Genomic DNA, 20475 nt, shown 5'->3' with positions numbered 1-20475 from the left:
CCCGAGGTTAGCGCAGGGCTGGTTCTGTTCTTCGTGGTCCATCTCATCTCATGACCTTGACTGTCTTCTCGGGTAAGGAAATGCTTTAGCTCTGACTGCTCGCTCATAGCTTTTATCTTACCACCATTTTATGATAAGTCATCCTACTGGTCTCACAGAGGCCTCTTTCCGTGGAGTTGTCCTTTGAAATCTGAACCGAACAGTCAGGCATGTGAAATGTGCCCGAGGCAGAGCCTAACAAGCCGCGGTGAAGGTACCCGGCACTTTCGGGGTCTCCCGCTCCTCCAGGGGGATTGAGCAATAACCTAACCCCAACCACCTGTGTGGGATAGGAAGCTTGGATAGAGAACCCAACACCTCACTGCTCTATCGAACCATTTTTTTTTTCTTTACAATAAGATGTCGGAGGAGAAAAATCTGAGCTGTAGACTGCCCCGGCATGAGCAAACCAAGTTTTGTGTGATAGATTAGAGAATAATAAGGAAGAAGGGTGGGCCTCGTGTGTGTGTGTGCGCATGCGTGTGTGCGCGCACGCGTGTGTGTGTGCACGTGCACACACGCATGTGCGTCTATGCTCTTTCAAGACCAAGTAGTTAAGCAAAGACAGGAAGTGTCGCTCGACCGAGTTTTTCATAGTAACCATTCAAAGATGGAAATAGTTCTGTCAAATCGTTAAGGTGCTGTGGGGTCTGCATCTGAGAAGCACTACTGTATGTTCTAGTGAAATTCTTGCTAGAATATCCCCCGGGACACAGGGCAGTCAGCCCGGCGCCATGGTGTGGGCTCCGTGAGAAGTGGAGGCAAGCATTCTCTGACTATGGAGCGTTTATTATCTGGAGATTGAACCAACGAGTGTGCTAAAACATATCCTATTTTAAGAGATGGTAAACACTTAGTTGGGGACAGACTCAGCCATGTAGAACACGACCCCAAATCTGAATTATAAAAAGTGAGAAAATGTATTGTCACTGTGTACTTGATTAGGCTCAGTCCGCATTTACACGGAACCTCCTTAGACGCATCTCGTGGGATGCAGCAATCATTGGCTTAACACGCTTGGTTTACCTGTTTTCCTGGGTCAGTCGTGGAAAAGCAAAGATTGACAGCAAAGTAGGAGAAGAAAGGACAGCCAGCTAAAAAAATTGTTAGTGGATGGGACTCTCTGCCATACAGCAGGACCACACCCTGAGGCGTCGGTGTCCGGGCCGACGTGCTGCATCCAGATGACATGGGACGAGTGCCATGCAAAGCGAAAGTGTCGTCCACTTTCTCTCTCATCCATTTAAGCTATTGATTTTAACTTTCCAGAAAATTCTTTCATTCAGAGAATGTTGTCCCCTGGCTGACACAGGTGAGGAAGGAGATGGCTGTAGGTGGAGTCGCCTGCTGCCCGTCCCCTCCGTCCAGGAGACGAGCCTCAAGCTGGCCTCCACGCACAAGACGGAGCCCCCTGGAGCATCGTTCCCGGAGAAAGGAGTGGGAGGTCAATCCAGGGAAGGAAGAGGAATCCCGAAGGGATCTGACCGCGGAAGAGCTGGTACCCCGAGATACTCGGGTCCTCGGCGCAGAGTCACAGGCTGCAGCCCGGAGCTGAAGGGAGGGCATGGCTGTGGCGAACGGAGCTGCTGCTCAGCGCCTTGCTCAGGTCTCGGTGGCAGAGCCCCACCCCTCTCTCAGCCTGGCCTGTCCACCGCAGTCGCCCGCCCTGGACCAGCAGCAAAGTGACTGCACAAAAAGAAGACCAAAGTCAGGAAAAAGGCAGTGGCAATGATGATGGCGGTGATGACAGCCTCGTTTAAGATTATCAGGTGCCAGGCAGGGTTCTAGAAACAAAGTCAGAACGGTTATTATCTCCATTTTACAGATGAGGACACTGAGGTCAAATAATTTGTGAGGGTTGCATAGCCATAGAGGCAAAGCAGCTCCTCGGCTCCCGAGTCCCTGCTCGGATGTCAAGGTTGGTACCCGAGGCTGGTACCGTGCACCACGCAGCCTCTGTTCTCAGTAGCCAGGGCTCCCCGTGCGGGAACGCATCACTGAAGACCAGAGGAATAAAGATGATGAAACCAGTTGCGGGAAATCCCCTTACTTCTGATTTTGTTTGTTTTGGATTTTTTCCCAGCCTCTCTTGGACATTACTTTAATGGTATGGTAGAAATGTACGGTAGAAAGTCTGGAAGGTTCTATCATCTGAGATGTATTGTTAAGTTACTGAGCTTTCCCACGTCAGCTATAGGTGGGCGACGTTATATCATTAGCTGGATTTATGGAAGGCGAGATGTCCCTGCTGCCCGTCTGATCCCTGCTCTGTTAGACGTGATGCCCAGGTGGCGGGCAGTGTAGCAGCTACATGCCCCTGACACTGCGGTCAGCTTCCTCATGCTCTAGAGGCTGGGTGTTCCTCCGGGACAGGGCGGTGGATGCGACAGGCCAGTCAGGTCATTCGTCGTGGGAAGATGTATTAAGCATCTGCTGTGGCCAGATCCACACTGGGTACTGGATAACAGATGACAAACACGTTCGCTCCTACGGAATTCAGGCTCGTGGGATAGGCTGACGGGGACACCAAGGGAACTGACGTGTGTTGACGTCGTGTGGCCTCGGTGCTGTGCCGAGTGAAGCTTTGACGTCACTTCCTCACGCGGCAGGAATTCTTTGTGGCACTGGGCTAAGCTCTGTAATGGTGACCTCAGCCGCGAATACAGGGGCATCGAAAGATGCACCTAACCGTTTGGGGGAGGCGCAGGCTGGTGCGGGCGTGGGTGCGGGCAGGGCTTGGAAGGTCAACAACAGCGGAAGGAAGGAGGAGGGGACATCGGGCAGATGGGGCAGGAGACACACGCTCTCAGAGGCACAAAAGCGAACCTGTGCAGGACATTGCAAGAGCTGGTCATGAGAAGCTCACCGCGGTGTGCCCGTGCCCCCTCCTCCAGGAGGGCGGTCCTGACCCCCCTGCCCCGTGGGGCCAGGTGCCCGCACCTCGCTTTTTATTCGAAAAATACCCCGTGCATTCCAGGAGGGTGGCTGCAGTGTGGCGAGTCCCTTGAGGCCATGCCGTGTCTCCCCTCCCCAGGACGGCGCCTCCGTAAATATTTGTGGAGGGAATGAGAGGCGTCCTCTGAGGAAGGGGCTGGGAGAAACGGGGCGCTTACCGGGGCGTGGTCATCACCCGTAATGCGATGCTAGCGGTTCGGCTGAAGCCTGAACGACATCGCAGTAACAAACTGCCAGATCACGTGGTGCTTTTGTTAGAGAAGAGTCTGGATCTCCGTCTCTAGATGCGTTTTCTGTTTGTTGCAGAGACATGTAGTTCCCTACGAATCCCAGACACGTACAGTGCCAGGCGACGGTGACTATCTCATAGTGGGTCCGGACAGGTCAGAGAACAGACCAGAAACGAGGTATAACTGGCTGTCACACTCATGTAGTCAGCTCTGCGTGGCTCCAAGTACGTTCTGTGGCACTAGCTACTGACATTTTTTTGTAATGGACCCATTTCCTAGATGCTTTGGCTTACTTTCTGGGAATTATTCACTGTCTTCCTGATTCGGAAGGATCTGAGGAGCCGCCCTTTGGGAAAACGAAGGTGTCACTGAGTGAGGGTGGCTTCGGGGGCGTGTGAACTGTGTGGTCACACAGCACTCCACACTTGACGTGAGGCTCGCCTCTTGCTGTGTCGGAATTCTTGATCGTTTTTGAACAAGGGGCCCCACATTCTCATTTTGCACCGGGCCCCTCATATTACGTAGTCCAGGCACTGAGTCTAGGAGGGTCCACTGTGCGATCATGAATGCCAGTTCGCGTGCGACTCTCCGGCCCCTTCCTCACGCTGTGCGAGGCGGGATGTGGCCACCAGCCGCTCAGAGCATGCATGCTGCTGACGGCCAGCATCCTGTCGGCTCGTCTTAGTACGCGTAGGAAGCTGTGCTGCTTGTGGTTAAATTGTTCCCAAGTCCTTCCCTCCAGCCACATGTTTTCAACTGGCTCTTAACTAAAATCCAGTCTGAAGAATGACTCTGGATGGTGCTTCCATGGGGCTGTTGGTTTTGTTTGTTTGTTTATGGGGAGGGGGCGGATAAGAACTATCTCCAAACATATAAAGGTGGCAAAGCCCACGAATGAAGTTGCGAAAAATAAGAGACACTCCTTGTCCGTGGTGATTACAAAAGATTGTCGCTGTCCTGAGTCAGTTGAAGTGTGTGTGTGTGTGTGTGTGTGTGTGTGTGTGTGTGTGTGTTCTGTATTTCGGTTGCCTTTCTGAATAAAGATATGAATAAAAATGTATTTTTCAAGTTTCCCACCAAGACCTTCAATTTTATATTCAGAGAAGATAACTTTTTAAAAAACAAAATTCTAAAAATGGTAGTTGAGCGCTTTCCGATGTTTGGAGAATCTGCTAACTCTATTTGCAGGAAATTCGTTTTCAAATGGGAAAGGATAGAAAAATGTAAAGATAGAATTGCTGCCATTCTGAATTTGCTCAGTTTTTCCAGCCAAGACAAATCACTTTTTAACGAGTGGAACAAACTTACAGTTTTCCTCTCTGCACGGCCTTTCTCAATCTTGGAGTTCTCATGGGGAACTGGAAAAGTGTCATTAAGTCTGGAGGTGACTGATTCCCTGCTGCTAAAAGATGGAAAATGTAACTGCTAGAACTTTTATTCTGGTGTGCAGGACTTCGTCCCCAATATTTTAATTTAGGAGGTAATAATCTCATAGAACCATCGTGCATACACGGAAGACATGTCATGCTAGTTGACTTGACCTAACTTATTTCGTTGGTACCATGATTGGATGAGTCAGTTGGGGAAATTGCCAGAGCAAGGGCATTGTTTAATTTAAGTAAAAGTTTGACAGACTATGCCATAGCATTGCCACGTATATGATGGCGAAGCTGGGAGGCGGAAGGCCAGCTGGATTCGTAGCCGATGGGACAACAAAATAGGCTTGTTTTTGCTTCCACTGTAAAACAGAAGACGGAATTAACATTCTTTCCCTTACTCTATTTCACGTGTCTTTCCCTTTCGTTCCCGCCCACATTCCTTTTTCATTTCCACAAAGAAAAATAAATTGCCTCCTCATATTCAAAAATCCAGCCGATTTTGTATTTTTACTATTGGGATTTCAACAGTTTTTTTTTCCTTCCATTCATTCATCTAATTTTTTTGACCGCTTTATTGAGATATACTTCGCATATCGTAAAAGTCACCCATTTTAAGTGTATGGTTCAATGAGTTTTGGTAGATTTAGACAATTGTGCCACAATCCACCAAAAGCCAGTTTAGAACCCTCTGTCACCCCCAACGAGCTTCCTCATTCCTGTGCTCTTGGTCCCAACCTGCACGTCTAGCCCCAGGCAGCCACTGTTCCATTTTCTGTCTGTACAGTTTTGCCTTTTATGGGAACTGCTATCAGTGGAGTAACTAACTCCATGTGTAGTGGTTTGTGTCTGGCTTCTTGCATTTAGCGTAGTTTTTTTTAGGTCTGCTCATGTGTTTCCTGAGTCGGTTCTTTGTTTGGCTGAGCAGTATTCACTGTATGGATAAACCACGTCTTGTTTAGTCATTCACCCGGTGATGGATATTTGGTTGGTTTTCAGTATTCTTCTCATTTTAAGTTTACTACTTTTATTCCTGATCTAAAGTACATATCAGAAATAAGTCCCCTTTTCCCTTGCTGGTTTACCTCTATCTCCAGAATCCCACGTGGGGAACAGAAATATACGAGCCCTCAGAAAGAGCGACGACCGCTGTCCCCAGCCATCTCTGGCCAGAGGGCTCCGTGAGAATAATGTAACGAATGTTTTGAATTTGATGCCGTAGGTTGATCGGATTAACAACTCTGACTTGGGGGAAAGAAAAAGTCTCCCAGATCTAATCCCGGAGAACAGGGGACATAAATGTATGACATCTGTCTTGTTGGCTCATCTGTCTTCCACCCAGAAAATGTGAAAATTTGGACGTTGCCAAACCAACGAGCCCATTTCTTTTCCTTCAATTATTTATCTCCCCACTGATTTCATTAACTAAATGACGCTCTTGGCAATTTACCAGATTTCAATCACGAACTCTTTCCATAAGCGTCTGCTGTGTGCGGGCCCGCGTTTGTTCCTGGGGGACAGGGAAGCCACCAGACGCCACCCCTGCCTCCTGGAGCTCTGATCAGGATCAGGATAGCTGTGTCAGCTGCTGCTCTGCTTGGCCTTCGAAGGGCAGCTGATTCCACAGCTCTGGTCCCATTGCTTTTGCACGTGTGAGCCCTGAAACCTCATCCGAATTTAGTCACGGTGCATCTGCCGTAGCGAATACGCTCTCTTCCGTGCTTTTGCGGGTAGCATTGAGAGTAATGAACATAAAGCAGAGTAGTCGATCTCAGGTAAGCAAAACAGCCTATGTGAAGGAGGAAAACCTCTGATCCACTGAAGATTTTCTCTGGATCTTAAGCACAAAGCCTGCCTATCGTAGATGGTGGCACTAGCTGCTGCTGGCATGCATGCCAGGGCTGATTTTCCTTTGCTCTTTGAGGCTGCCTGGAATGGTGCTTTTACAGCCTTTGCCCACAGGTTATATTTAAGTTGCAAGGTGAGGTCCCGCCCTACCTTTATGGCTTAGTCTCACAGAGGTCACATCAGTTTAGAAGGATCCACTCTACCTTTCTCCAGTGTTCCGGCAGGTGCCAGCATCATCCCAGCAGACCTTGGTGCCAGCATCTTGCTCTGTTCCCTGGCGAGGGGTGAGGGGAGTGTGCCTTTTCCTGCAGGCTGACACTCCTTCCCAAACAACACGTGTGTAGTTATAGCATACGCAGACCGACTGAAAGCTGACCGTTTTGTCTTCTGCAGGACCAGGAGTTTGCTCTTTAAAACGACTTTATAAGATACAATTCACATACCCTAAAGTTCGCCCATTTTAAGTGTAATATTCAGTGGCTTGTAACACATTCAGAGTTGTGCAATCATCACCACTGTGTACTTTTAGAACATTTTCATCATCTCAAAAAGGAACCGCGTACCCTTGGGCAATCACTCCCCAACTCGTAGCCCCTCCAGCTCTGGACAACCATAGTCTGCTTCCTATAGGTTCGCCGACTCTGGATGTTTCATACAAACACTATCATACAATATATGGTCCTCTGCGACTGGTTCCTTTCACTTAGTGTGACGTCTTTGAGGTTCGTCCGGGTCACGGCATGTATCAGTAGTTCATTCTTTTCTGGTGGGTGAATAATATTCCATCATGAGGATACACTAGATATTATTCATCTATGTATCAGTTAATGGACATTGGGCCGTTACTATCTTTAGCTACTGTGAGTAACGCTGCTGTGAACATATGTGCACAAGGTGTTATGTGAACGTATGTTTTCATTTCTTTGGGGTCATTCATTTCTGGTCACGTGTTAACCCTGTTGAGCGTGTGAGAAGCTGAAGGTAGGTGTTTTTCATTCACTTCCCGAAATCTTCTCGGAGGCTAAGGAAGCAATGATGCTTTGCGTAGATGTCTTGAACTTTCAAATCCAAGTTCCTTTGCTGTTCAGACCTACATCGAAATGCTATTATAGAATTAATGCAGGAGAATTTTCTGCGTGAGAGACCAAGGGAAAGAAGGAAGAAGCAGTTGGCAGAAGAGCCGTCGCTTCAGCGCACGTAGCCGTGACTTACATGCCGTTTTTGTCACCGGGAGCCACGGCGTGTCGCGTCCAACCTGGTTTGTCCTTGGTTTAGAAGTGTCGTGTGTGCAGCTGTAGCTGGCTCGGAACCATCCTCAGGACCGTGGAAAATGATTGGTTGAGTGTGCTTAGCATTTCGTGTCTTTCTCTTAAGTTTTAGGGCAGTAGCATTTTTGAGCCCAGGTGTTGTGCTCCGGGGCTCTGCACTCTGCCAGGATTTGCTTTCTTGGAAACCAGGAAGTCCTGCGAAGAGTGTCATCTGACACCGAAAAGCACTCGCTTTTAGAATTGGGTCCATTTTTTGTCCTCTGAGTTGTGTCAGTATTTACTGATTTTTAAGAATTGAATTGCTCTTGAACTAAAGCTTAGATCAAGAATTAAAAGAGTTAGTCTCCCAGTAGTAAATCATTTGCTAAACTATACTTCTTTCCATGGGAGGGGCCAGCTGGTAATTGTACCTTGAGGTTTTGTAAGAATGTATTTTTTGCCCTATTCCTTAGTTACTTCTTACTGTATACAGAGATGTAAAGAATATAACCATGAGAAAAGATAACCAATTGTATATACATATAAATCACTTTAACTTTTTTTTCTTTTTAGTATTTCAAATCAATTGTTTTATTTTCGCCTTCAATAGTTTTGTGAGGTAGGTCGATGGACATGCTAGATACAGAAACCGAGGTTCAGAGAAGTTACAAGAGCAAACAGGTTAGTGACCAAACTAAACAAGCCCTAGAACTTCCCTAGGCATTCATCTTTTTATCCCTAAAATAAGTTTACTAATAAATCAGGAAGCGTTGTCAATATCAAGCAATATATGTCCACATACTTAAGTAATTTGATAAATGCAGTGTAAAAGTTTGAGGCCTTCTTTTTAACTTAAATATATTGCTCACGTGAAAAAAACTCTTGAAAGAATAGTTAGAAAATGCAGAAAAACAAAGAAGAAATTTATTATTTCTCATTATCTCACTAACCTGATGATACATCCTTAGCAATTTATTAATCTAGGAAAGCTAGCGGTGTGCATGTCAGAATGACGCCGCCATGTCTATAATGTCTATAACAGAGAAAAAACGGCAAATACCCTAACTGTCCATCAATATGGTAAGACATTAATTTTTGTGTAGTTATGCCAAAGAATACGCTTCGGCAACTAAAACAACTCAAGTGGATGCACTAAATTTCAAAGACATAGTGTGTAGACAACGAAATCACAAAAAGATTTAAATATTTACATGTATCTTTACAAAACTGATATATTTTTGTATATACATATACATACAGTAAAAATAAAAACATAGGAGGACACACACCAATTTCGACCTCGGATTGAGGAAATGGCTTTAATATCTATAATATTTTATTTCTTGAAAAAAATGAAGCAAACATGACTAGATAGAAAACTGATCAAATATTTTATATGTTTTGCATATTAAAAATAGTTCAGAAATTTTAATGACTCGCCATCCGGAATACTTCCTAAAGCTAGAGATACATTTTTTTGTCTTATAAAAGTTGTTATTGTTGACTTTGTATATTGTAAACCTCTGTTTACCACTAGCCATGTTTATTTATCGTTGGCCTTCAGGCTCTCCTAAGTCTCTCTCTTCCAATTTAAATATTTATTCGGAGAAGAATTCTCAGAGGGACCAAAATTACTGAGGCTTTTTCTTAATATTTTATAATTATTTTCTACTTATGCGTTTATAATTATTCCTAACTATTTCTAATTCCTTTATGATATATTTGGTTTCTGACACTGCAGGAGCTCAGAACCTAAAAGCAGAGGCAAAATTAAAGTCTGTCTCAGTCAAGACACAAAGAATCCATTGAGTGCGTAAAAGAATTCCTCGAAGCTTGGGAATTCACGGGCGGAACTTTTACTGACTGTTACCAAAAATACCCATCGAGCATCTGAATTGGAAAGAGAGCCCCCCCATCCGTGCTGCCAGAACTGAGTCTCTGGCTGCTGCCCATGGCTCCCTCAGTTTCCCCTTCCATCCTTCAGCGGAAAATGGCCCAGGGCCTTCGGGGGCTTGGTATCCTCTCTCTTCTCATGGACATTCCGTCCCTTGGTTCTTGAGAGGCACCAGGAGGAAGACAAATAAAACTCCTCACTGTTATCCAGTTCCATTTCCTAATCTCTGATCAGTAATGCGTCCCTTTTAAAAATCTGAACTGCTTTTCCTCCCTGCTTTATGCTTTCACCCGCAGAAACCATCCCACAGCAAAACTAGTGACACCCTTATGAGTGTCGAGAGTACTTCTTCACTGAGAGGGACGAGTCAGGTTCAGGAGGTGGCTCCTGCATCCACCTGAGGTCCTGTCAGCATGAACGTGGTTCTCAGGTGAAGCTCCTGACTTCCAGCTCCTTAAGGGGGATTGAGGAAGGCTGATCTGCAATACACAGAATTGTTTTACTGCCCCTGGGAGAGAAGACTGTCAGGTGGGAGAGCCAAGACAGCCAGGAAAGGGAAGAGAGAGCTCAGAGCGCTTTGGTGATTTGCTCTGTCCCTAATCACCTGAGCCATGGGTCTGGTCACCTGATTCTCTAGATGCCAGATTTTTATTTATAAAATGAACAGTTAGACTATTGATTCCCTACGGTTCATTTCTTCACTGTTGATTGGTATTTAATGGACGAAATTATAGCATGAACTACTGGAGTAGGGAAGGATCTTTCCATAAATGCCTTGGAATACAGCTGGGAAAATATTTGGAAATAAATTCATTTAAATCCTCACAGAACATCGTAGCCAAAAATAAATGTCAGATCAGATAGTTAAAAATAAAACTATTTATGGAAAAACTAGATGAAATAAGTGAATGTTTACCAGTTTTCTGCAGAACAGAAAGAGTAGAAAGACCTTTCTAAACCTAAACTTTACGAAAGACATCACAGTTCTTCACAATAATTCAAAACTCCAATAAGCTGAAAATTAAAGCAAATCAACCGCAAAAGTTGGTCATTCTAAATGGAACAGGAAAGATACGATTCTATTTAATATATGAAGAGCTCATGCAAATTAATAAGCAAGAGATAGTAGGTGATAATTAAAAGATAAGTCTTTTTATAAATAAGTAATATAGATAGATATAGATATAGATAAAAAGATAAGGTAAATTAATAAGGAAAAAAATAATTCGATGTGTTTAAAAATATCCAGCTTCGCTTATTAGCCCCCCAAAATGCAAATTAAAACAGTGTGATACAACTTTTAATGTATAAAGAGTTAATCTTGTTTTTGTTTATTTAAATGAGAATTCTTATTGGTACACACATGTGATGAAATAGGTATTTTTGTATATTGCTGGTCAGAACGTAAAGAGCTACAAATCTTATGGAAGGTAATTTGGCAATATTTACCAGATGCCTTAAAACGTTTGTTCCTTGAAGCCAGAAATCCCATATTCAGGAATTTTTTCTAAATAAATGACCCAAAATTCAGGAGGAAAAAAAGGCTTTATGCTTCAAATTGGTAATCATTGCATTATTTATTATTGAAAAGGCAAAAAGCCTAAATATACAATGAGACAGTAATATAATAATTATGATATGTCCAGTATAACTAACAGAATATTTAGATTGTGATATGGATGTTGAAAATGATCTCACTAAAGGTTAAGAAAAGGACATATAAAATTGATTTAACATAAGATATTAACTATATTTAAAATTTTTTAAAAAGCTTCTGTAATGGCTTTTCTAGCAAGGGGAAAAAAAAAAAAGCCCATGCATTCACCAAAGACTGGAAAAAAATAAAAATAGACCAAAATGTCAGTGGCCATTACAAGTGCACATTTTCTATGTTTTAGAATACCCACGTTTTATATAATGAATGTAAAATACTGTGATAATGGAGGGAAGTTGCCTTTAAAAATATCCATGACTTTGGCTAAGTGACTTACACAGTAGGTATAATTTCCTTTACTTTTTCCAGATTTCTTTATTTAAAAGAAAAAAAAAAGTCAGCTCTGTCCCCCAGCCAACATCTGAGCTCCCCTCCTGGAGTTTAAGTGGGTGATTTGGTTTCACTTTAGTTATTTTCCTGTCGGGTTGGTGTGTTGCCGCATGTACTTTCTGTGTTGGTAGGAGGAGGATGTGCCTGGTCACATGGTATGAGGGTTGGAGAGAGGGCTGGAGGGAGGGAAAAAAAGGTGGGTCATCTGCCCTGTGTTTAATGTAATGGGAAAGCGACCTAGGATTCTTTCAGTTCGTGTTATCACTTTCACAGGGCGTTTTTGACCATAGAGTTAACGGTATGGAAACAAAATGTATTAGATCATCTAGAGATTCAGATGGAATCGACATTTATTGAGCATCTATGTACCCCGTAAGAAGTGGAAGGAATGGGGTTCCATCCTGGGCTTTGGGTGAGTGGGCGTGGAACTGTCCCACATGAACACAGAGAACCCCCGTGCTTACGTTCAGAGGTCGGACGCGATGGTGTGAATAAAACTAAAGCTGTAACAATACATACGAATCAATGAATTTTTAACAAGGGCTGGACGGGCAGCTTCATGAACAGACAACCTAATGAAGGAATAAAGTTCCCAATGAGTTAACGAATGTTTGCATGAATCCAAGAACACCTGTCCTGGAGTCTGCTTCACCGAAATTGAGTAGAACACTGAACTTGAATGCTTCGACCAGGCATCCTCTGATCCCGAACTTTGTGACTAAAGCAGAAAAAGAAAAGAGGAAGAGAGAAGGTCCTGCTTCGTTTTCTGTCACACCGTTATTAATGAAACTTTTCGAGGAATAACCGGTCCGTCTGACCCCAAAAGCGTCGTTCATCTCCGAGTACTACATTACTCTGCGGTCGTATTTCAGACCTCTCGAGAAACAAGGATGCTGTAAGTCAACTTATTTTAGGCACTCACGGCCAGCAATTCTGTCTTCCATAAATGATTCATGTCCGGAAAGCATTAAAGTGCATTTGTTTTCTAATAAGTCTCTCTTCGGGTCCATTATGCATGAATCGAGTCAGGCAAGTTGCCTGGGTTCATTGGCAAGCCTGTATGAAAATCAAGGACATAAAAGATCTTAAATCTAACCCTATTGATCTCCCGCCTCCCCCACACTCTTTAGCAGATGATAAGGATGGGCAACAACAGGGTCCCTGAGAACTCGGGGGTCAAGGGTGCATAACAGACGGTGAGGAGGATGGAGACGAACCCGCCAGAGAGGAAGGGGCCCAGTGACTGAACCAACAGAGTGCTGCCTCGGGTGGCCACCCCGGGGGGGGATGCCACGTCCGTGTCCTGAATCAGAGCTCTGTGGCTGAGGACACGCGCTTCAGTGGCCCCATTTCCCACCTTCTGAGCCATGAAATCGGGAGTGGGCACAGCTGGCTCAGCATCTGCCCAGCAGAGCCCGCACACACCCCTTACCCCGCAACAGTCTCCCATCACCCTTGTGAGGTCGGTGAGCTGTCAGGTTCTCCTGCTGACCAGTGAGGACGCTGAGATTTTCTAGAGGCCAAGTGACCAAGCTGATACAGACACAGATGGTCAAAGTGCAGCCCAGACCCCCAACTCAGCACTGGGGCTGCCCCTCTGCCTTAATTCTCTGACCGCTGGGAGAATCACAGTTTCTAGGTTCCCAAGTCCCGCTGACACACACCTGTGCAAAATACGTTCCCAGTGGACTTAACCCCGTAGCCTGCACCTGCCCCGGGGTGGCCACTGTGTCCAAGGGCATCTGTGCCCGCGTGCTTTGCTCACGTGGCCTTCGAGCTTTGGTCACGATCACTCCACATCCTCCTGCTTTTACGAGATAGCCTGATGCTCAGAGCTGGTGCTTTAGCCACTTGTTCGAGGCCGGTGACCCTGCTCACAGACAGTGTTTTGTCCTGTGAGCTGTGGCACAGGGTCATACTCACAGCGGAGCCGTCGCCCCAGACGAGGTGGGCTAGGCCAGGACGAGGGAACGGGCTGGTGCGATCTTATCAGCTTTCCCGGGAAATGATGCAGAGAGTGTGCCATGCATGTGTCCCCCGTCTCCTGGCCGGCCCCGCACAGACGCCGTGGGGCGGAGCCCATTTAAAGATCAGAGCTCCTCAATACGGAGAGGGTTTGAGTTGTACCCCTCACCCCAATGGGTCCTGAAAATGAAAATATTAAATGGTAACATAAGCTCAAGGAAATTTCCAACAAATGTTTGAATTTTGCCATACGTCTTAATCTTAAAGGCTTTTTAAATTAATGTTTGTTTGGGGTATATTTTGAAACATTAAAGATCAGATTTTATGACAAAAGTTGAGGTGCCGTGATTTCCTGGTGGCTAAGCACGTGTCTGCCCGGTGTCACCCCGCCCCGAGCAGCTTCCCTGAGGATTCGGACCCCCCGCTCCGGGACATGCCTCTCCTTTATGCCCTCCACGCCACCAGAGCTGTGTCCTCCGCGTTTCTCAGAAGGCTGTCAGAGGCCGGGGCAACACCGGCGTTGCCACAAGGCACCGAAGCGGTGACGGGCTGGGTGTTCTCTATACCCGTTTTCGTCTCTTTTCCACGAGGCGAGTGCAGGGCCCATACCCTGTGTCCGACTCATTTCTTCAGCGCGGTTTCTGTCGGGAGCGAAACGGTGTCATCCATCACTGTGAAGACAGCCTCCGAACCAACGACGTTGAACCACCTTGCTTTAGAGACGAAATGGGGACCTAGTCGTTTAACTGAAACTTGTGAGTAGACTTAGGCGGTCTTACATGTCACTTCAGCTCAAGGTTATCCTGGATTGTGTAGATGTCAGAAAGAAAAAAAAAAAATGTCCAAATGAGGAAAATCTTATCAAAACCAAAGAAACTGATCACGAGCGCCACTAGCCGAAAGGTTAGTAAGGAAAGATGGTAGGTGGTCTGGCGGGGGAGGGGGCGGCCGTGGATGCGGCGCTGAAGGGGAGGAGACGTGCCTCGGGCAGCTGGGGTGCGGGCAGAGCGAGAGGTCCTGCGTGCAGGCTCGGGCTGGGCACGTCCTGTGCATTCGTGCATTCGGTCGTCACAGCCCTCCAGGGAGGCGGGCTTATTCCCCGCATCAAACAGGTGCAGAAACGGAGGCTCCGAGATGCTCGTCACTTGCCCACGGTCACACGGATAACCAACGAGGAGTCGAACCTCGCCTCTGCCTGCAGCGTCGCCACGCGGCTCTGCCACGGCCCGTGTGGGCAGGAGAGAAGCGGGCGCCGCGGCGAGGCCTGACCACGTTGCCTTGGCGATGGTGGGACAAGCGTCGGAGGTGGTTTCTATGCTGCATAAACCTCTCTTTTTTGTTTATGGTGCCAGCCGATATGCGTCTACCTCGTGCCGGCTTCCGTAGGCCAGAGCTGGTCTCGGGCCACTTCCCCGACTCGGCCGGACCCGAGGGGACAGCTGCCCCTTCGTGTTCCTCAGCTTCCATGTGTTTCCACCCTTCGCGGGGATATTCCGGGACCGAGGGCCGCTGCTCCATGGCAACAGCAGTGGCGATCGAGGTCAGAACAGCAGCTCAGCTCAGCGTCTGCCCTGTTTGCCTTCCACGTTTGGAAAGCTTTCATTATTACGTGGAATACATTCATTTAAAGCAGAAATGTGGACGCTTTCCCATTTGGAAGATTAAGCTTCCTCACATCATTTCAGTTTTTCATTTCATGATATTGGCCTTTTATCAGGGCTTGCTAAGAAATTTTTGAGAACTTCCCCAGATTGAACATAATTTAAAAATATATTTCCGCCGAGTATCAGCCGGCCCCTTGGGCTGCGTAACGCTATGAGGTCAGAGCCCCCGCACCCGGAGATCGTGGCGGGGCTGGGTTGGGCTTTCGGTGGGTAACGGGTAGTCTTGGGAGGAGAGTGTGACAGGCCTCTGTAGGACTCATCGGGAGGACATTAGTTTGAGAACCCGTGATCACCCCAACAGTCACAAAAGGGACCATGGATTGAAGTACAGAAGGGTCCCGTGAGGGCCCAAGTTGATGTGACGTCTCACTAACGCGGCTTCCTGTCTCATGAGCAGCAAAGTAGTGGTCAGGAGCGTGAGCTTGGGCATCAGACAGCTCCTCACTATCTGACCATTGTACGTTCCCTCGTCTAAGCCTCAGTGTCCCCATCTACTAAATGGGGACAACGAGGCCTTTCACGTGGGCTTTGGGGACAGTTAAGGGGATAATGAATGTAAAGCATTCGACCCTCTGGTCCCAGTGCACAGCTTACTGTTCAGGAAACCTGATGTTTACGTATTAATCTCGCAGCTGTTAGAGCCGCGAGGGCTTTAGAGAAAGCCTCATTTAATTTCCTTCCATCTTTGTTTTTTTAAGACAGAAGAAGTTATCTAGGTTGTCCGTCTGTGTTTTCCTCCGAGTTTTGATATCCTTGGACTAGACATAAAAGCCCTTCAGAATTTGGCTTTCTCTTACAAGCTACTCAGAACCAACTATTAAACAAAAACTTAGACTCCTCGGCTTTCTATAGACTTAAGTTTTTATCATCCTAAGATTAGACTTTGGAGAAAGGCTCAGGGTTATTTGTTAGAGGACAGAGTGAAAAAGTTGAGCATGATTTATGAATTCTCCGGAGTTTGGTTTCTTTTAACGGACATCGTGTACTGTACACATTGGACCAAGGACAGTTCCATAAAATTTTTAAGGAACCTAATTTTATATAGGCTTCTGCCAAACCATTAGACAATGATGATTTTTTAATTGAGGAATATTTTAATTAGAGACGGTCCCAGAGACAGTTCGGTTCAGTCTGGAACTCTCTCTCTCCTGTTCTGCTTTGGGCCTTGAGCCAGTCTGACTGTCCAGAATCCCAAAAGGAAATGAATCCTCTTTGTCAGGACTAGGTAGGTATAAGCAGCTGCCTCAGGCTCCCACAAGTGAGTCGCCGCCCTTGTTGGAAAAAGAAATTCTAACCCTAAAGAAAAGTTTAAAGAGTTTATTATGAGCCGAGGCCTTGAGGGCCAGTCCCGGAGCAGAATCTCAACAGACTGACAATAGCAGTTTTACAGTTCATTTTATACTTTAGAATCGAAAGAGGAGACTCAGGAGGGTCTCATGAAACACACTGGTGGCAGATTAAGGGGCCGAGAGAAAGTAAAGTGAGACATCTCTAGGACTGGCTCAAAAGCAGAACAGGACTTCTCCGTCGGCGGCTGCAGGATCGTTCGGCTCTCGCCGTCGACGGAGGTCTGCAGGGAGGGCAGGGCTTCCTGCCTGGCACCGGGGTCTGGAGGAGAAATCATTGGGACATTTTAAGTGTGTTATTCTAGATGCACAAAAGCAGTGGACGGGGCTTGTTCCCAGCAGAGCTTCGTCTATCACGCGCACCTTCGGACGGGACTTCCCGCGATTACCTGCTCACTTAGGGTCTTTATGTTCTTAAGACGGAACCCCCCGTGTGGTCACTTGGAGTACTGAGCTTGTCCGGCTTGCCCAGGTAGCCCCTTTGTGTTCACGCCCTCTCAGAGAGTTTTTTTCTAAATTCATTCAACCTAACGTGGAACCTGAGCTCCGAATGTTCCCCGGCCAGGACACCACGTGACTCGTCTTGCCCGGAGCTGCATCTCTGTCCCTTTCCCCTGCGCGGGTCATTGTCCCCGGGCATGCTCCGCCCTCCAGACCAAAACTGCTGGTCTGGAGACCACATTCGCCACCGGCCCTGCTCCCTCATGCTGCCCTCTGGGCCAAGCACGCAGAGCTTTTGTTCTCTGCGCCTGGCTAACCTCGCCCCTTTGGGAGCCTTCTCTGTCGACGGGAGCTGAGCAAGAGGGCGGAGCTGGATCCCCCAGCACTGAGGACGAACCCCTGGAAATAACGGAAAAGCCTGGCGCGTGAGGGCGTCCGTTTCCTCACCTGGAATGCGAGAGCCTTCCGTTCGTGCAGGGTCTGCAGCTCACCTGCTCGCCTTCCTCCTGAGGGTGACCACGCTGAAGTGCGGGGCGGGCTGAGCCCAGACTCCAGGTTGGCTGACAGTGCGTGTGTGCGTGAGTGTGTGTGCATGTGTGTCTGTGTGTGTGTGCATGTGTGTGTAACTGCTCTTTGTGTTTTTGGTAAGGCTTTCTTTTCTTCCAGTATTTGTTCTATACTTGATTTTACAGTTGTGAGATTATATATATATATATATATATATATATATACACATATATATTATGTATACACATATATATATGTGTGTATATATATATATAAAATGTTGTGTCCTTTACCTCTTAATATCTTTATGAAAATTTGTCTATTTTATTACAAACTTATTATAGTGCGACTTTATTCATTCGATTTATTCACTCAGTTGTGTGGGTTTCTCGGAATTTGCTTTACGGTTTCCTCAAGTCGGAAATACAACCCGTTTCTAATTTTGGCTGCTTATAAATAACGCTTGTTGACGATCTTCGTGCAGAGAGAATTTCCTAAAAGCTAAATTTACCCTTAGGAGGGATCGTCAGAAGGTGGTGTGCTACAGTCGTGTGGAGCTGTCAGAGGTGTTTCGAGTGTGTCAAATCGCTTTCTAGGAATCTGGAGTACGGCCGACCCTGTTCTTCATCTCGCTCAGTGTGGACTGTTATCGTTTTAAGTTTGGAATGTAAAAAATAAGGTTATTTCGATTCGCGTTTCCTGTTATCTCTTTCATCTTTTGTGACGCGTTCTGGCGTTGGGGGTGAAAACTAAATAAGGAGTCGTTTTAATTTCAGTGATGATGCTAAATCGGTCATGGGTAGTGATTTAGCAATTATGCTTGGATTGGTCTCTCTGGAAGAAAGCTTTTGCTGCTTCTAAACCCTGATCTGGTTTAGCGCTTGTGATGCAAATTTAAAAACCCAACCGACAGCCCAAGGAAACCTTGAAAAGCCAGCTAGTGGGAGGGTTCATCGCACCCCAGGGTGTTAGTCTCTCTCAGGGAATGTGACTGAAGTCCATGCTCGTTTAACACCTTCAGCTCTGACGGAGGCAGAGCGTGGAGGTCTGAACTCACGTCCTGTCTGTCACCTAACGCAGTGCTTTCTGCCGAAGCGCCACGTGTCTGAGAGCAGGGTGCAGTTCGAGTCCCCTGGGGGGCAGATCGTGAGCTTTCTCTTACGTGCCTTCTGTTTTCACTGCCCGGGCGCCTTCTGCCTTACCGCCCAGACTCCTGCACCGCGGCGCTCAGCCGGTGTGTGCGCGTCCGCGCCATGCCATGCGCGTGGCCAACGCACCGCTCCCGGAGGCGTCCTGCCGGCTTCTGTTTTCACGTGCTCTGAAGTCCGCGTCATCGTCACCATGCTTTGGAAAGGTCATCACGTGGTGAAGAAGGCGAGTTTTTGTGAACGCACTGTTTCCTATTTCTGAGTCATTCGCAGGAAAGTCTAGGATGGAATTAAAACACACGGGGGAGGAAATGTTTTAACACATTTTAACACAGCTCGAAGGTAAATTACGGAAGATGTCAGGCTCTGGATAGGTAGTGAGAAGGAAAACTGAGTCAATTTGCATCTCATCGGCTTTCCCAGGAACATCAGCGTATCATATCTTAGCTGCCGCTCCTTCTCTACCTCCCGCGTGATCGAAAAGTTCTGCCGTTCATTTGCACGCTCCCCGTGTTCCAGGTGTTGGGCTAAGTGTTTCAGAGCTTTCTTACGCTTGATCCTCTCAGCAGCCTCCTGTTGAAGGTTCTGATTGCACAGACGAGGAAGCTGAGGGCTGTGTAGTTAAGTGACGTCCATGCTGTAAGGTGGCCAAGCCTGGGCCTCTAGCCAGAGATGTGTGACTCGGAACCGCCATCAATTATTCCTATGCTCTGACAGCTGTGCTCGATCCAGCCTCACAAATGACAGTGCTCGGATTCCAGGTGGCCTCAGGTTACCTTCACGTGTTAGACTTTCTCTCGCATGTTGCCGACAGGCTGGATTATCACCTTTCCGCTCACTCGACAGGGCGTGCCGACCCTGCTTTCTCATCAGCTTTGCAAGCAGCAAACTCCTTCTCCAGCAGAGACCTGCAGGTGTCTCCACCTCTTCATCACATGGGCTCCATCATCTGACCCCGCCTAACCGCAAGGGAGGCTGGGAATGGTCCAGCCAGTTCTGTGACCAGGAGGGGGACGGTCTGGTTCTCATTATGGAAGAGAATAATGAAACAAAAGAAAGAAAGAGAAACCACCATACTCCTCCCACCAAAAGCAGCCACTGTGAATAGATAGCAATGAAAAGAAATGGCCGTGATTGTGAATGATCTCGATGCACGTTGTTTTGCAGCCCCTGGTCCTGCGTCTGTGTTAACATTTCTCACTCAGTATATTCTAATATTCTTCAAAGGCCTATGCTAGCTGGATTAACGCCTTGTTAACATGGCCATTCAATGTCCCCTCTGTGCGTGATCCCTAGGTATCTCCCATTCTTGTGTGAACAACTTACGTTTACATCCCAATGGTACACTCCTTCCGCTGAGTAATTAATGCCTCCAACATTCATGAAATAGTTTTTTAAACAGCTGTGAGTCGGTTTAAGGTAGACTCATAGCCAACAGTGTGCCCTAGACTGGCAGAGACTTTGTCAAATGATTAGTTAAATTCAAAATCTACTAACCTATCAGTTCCCTAAGAAATAAAGGGCATCTGGAGTACATTATTCTCCGTGGACCTATTACGGTTTCTGGTAAACAGTTGCTTTGTGTTTATGTTTACAACGTTGGTTTAATTTTCAGATGATGTATATACTAAGCTCATTGGATTGTACCTTTTGAAAAATTCAGATAATGTATCTAAATTGGGTTTTCTGGCATTTTTCCTGTTCTCTCTGATTTGAGGAAGTGAGTGCAGAACCAAATCAACCTAGGCCTGCCTGCGATCCCCCAAGCCTG

This window comes from Pteropus medius, unplaced genomic scaffold (assembly GCF_902729225.1).
Source record: "Pteropus medius unplaced genomic scaffold, Ma_sr-lr_union100, whole genome shotgun sequence".
Classification (NCBI taxonomy): Eukaryota; Metazoa; Chordata; class Mammalia; order Chiroptera; family Pteropodidae; genus Pteropus; species Pteropus medius.
Note: the sequence above shows the minus strand (reverse complement) of the source record.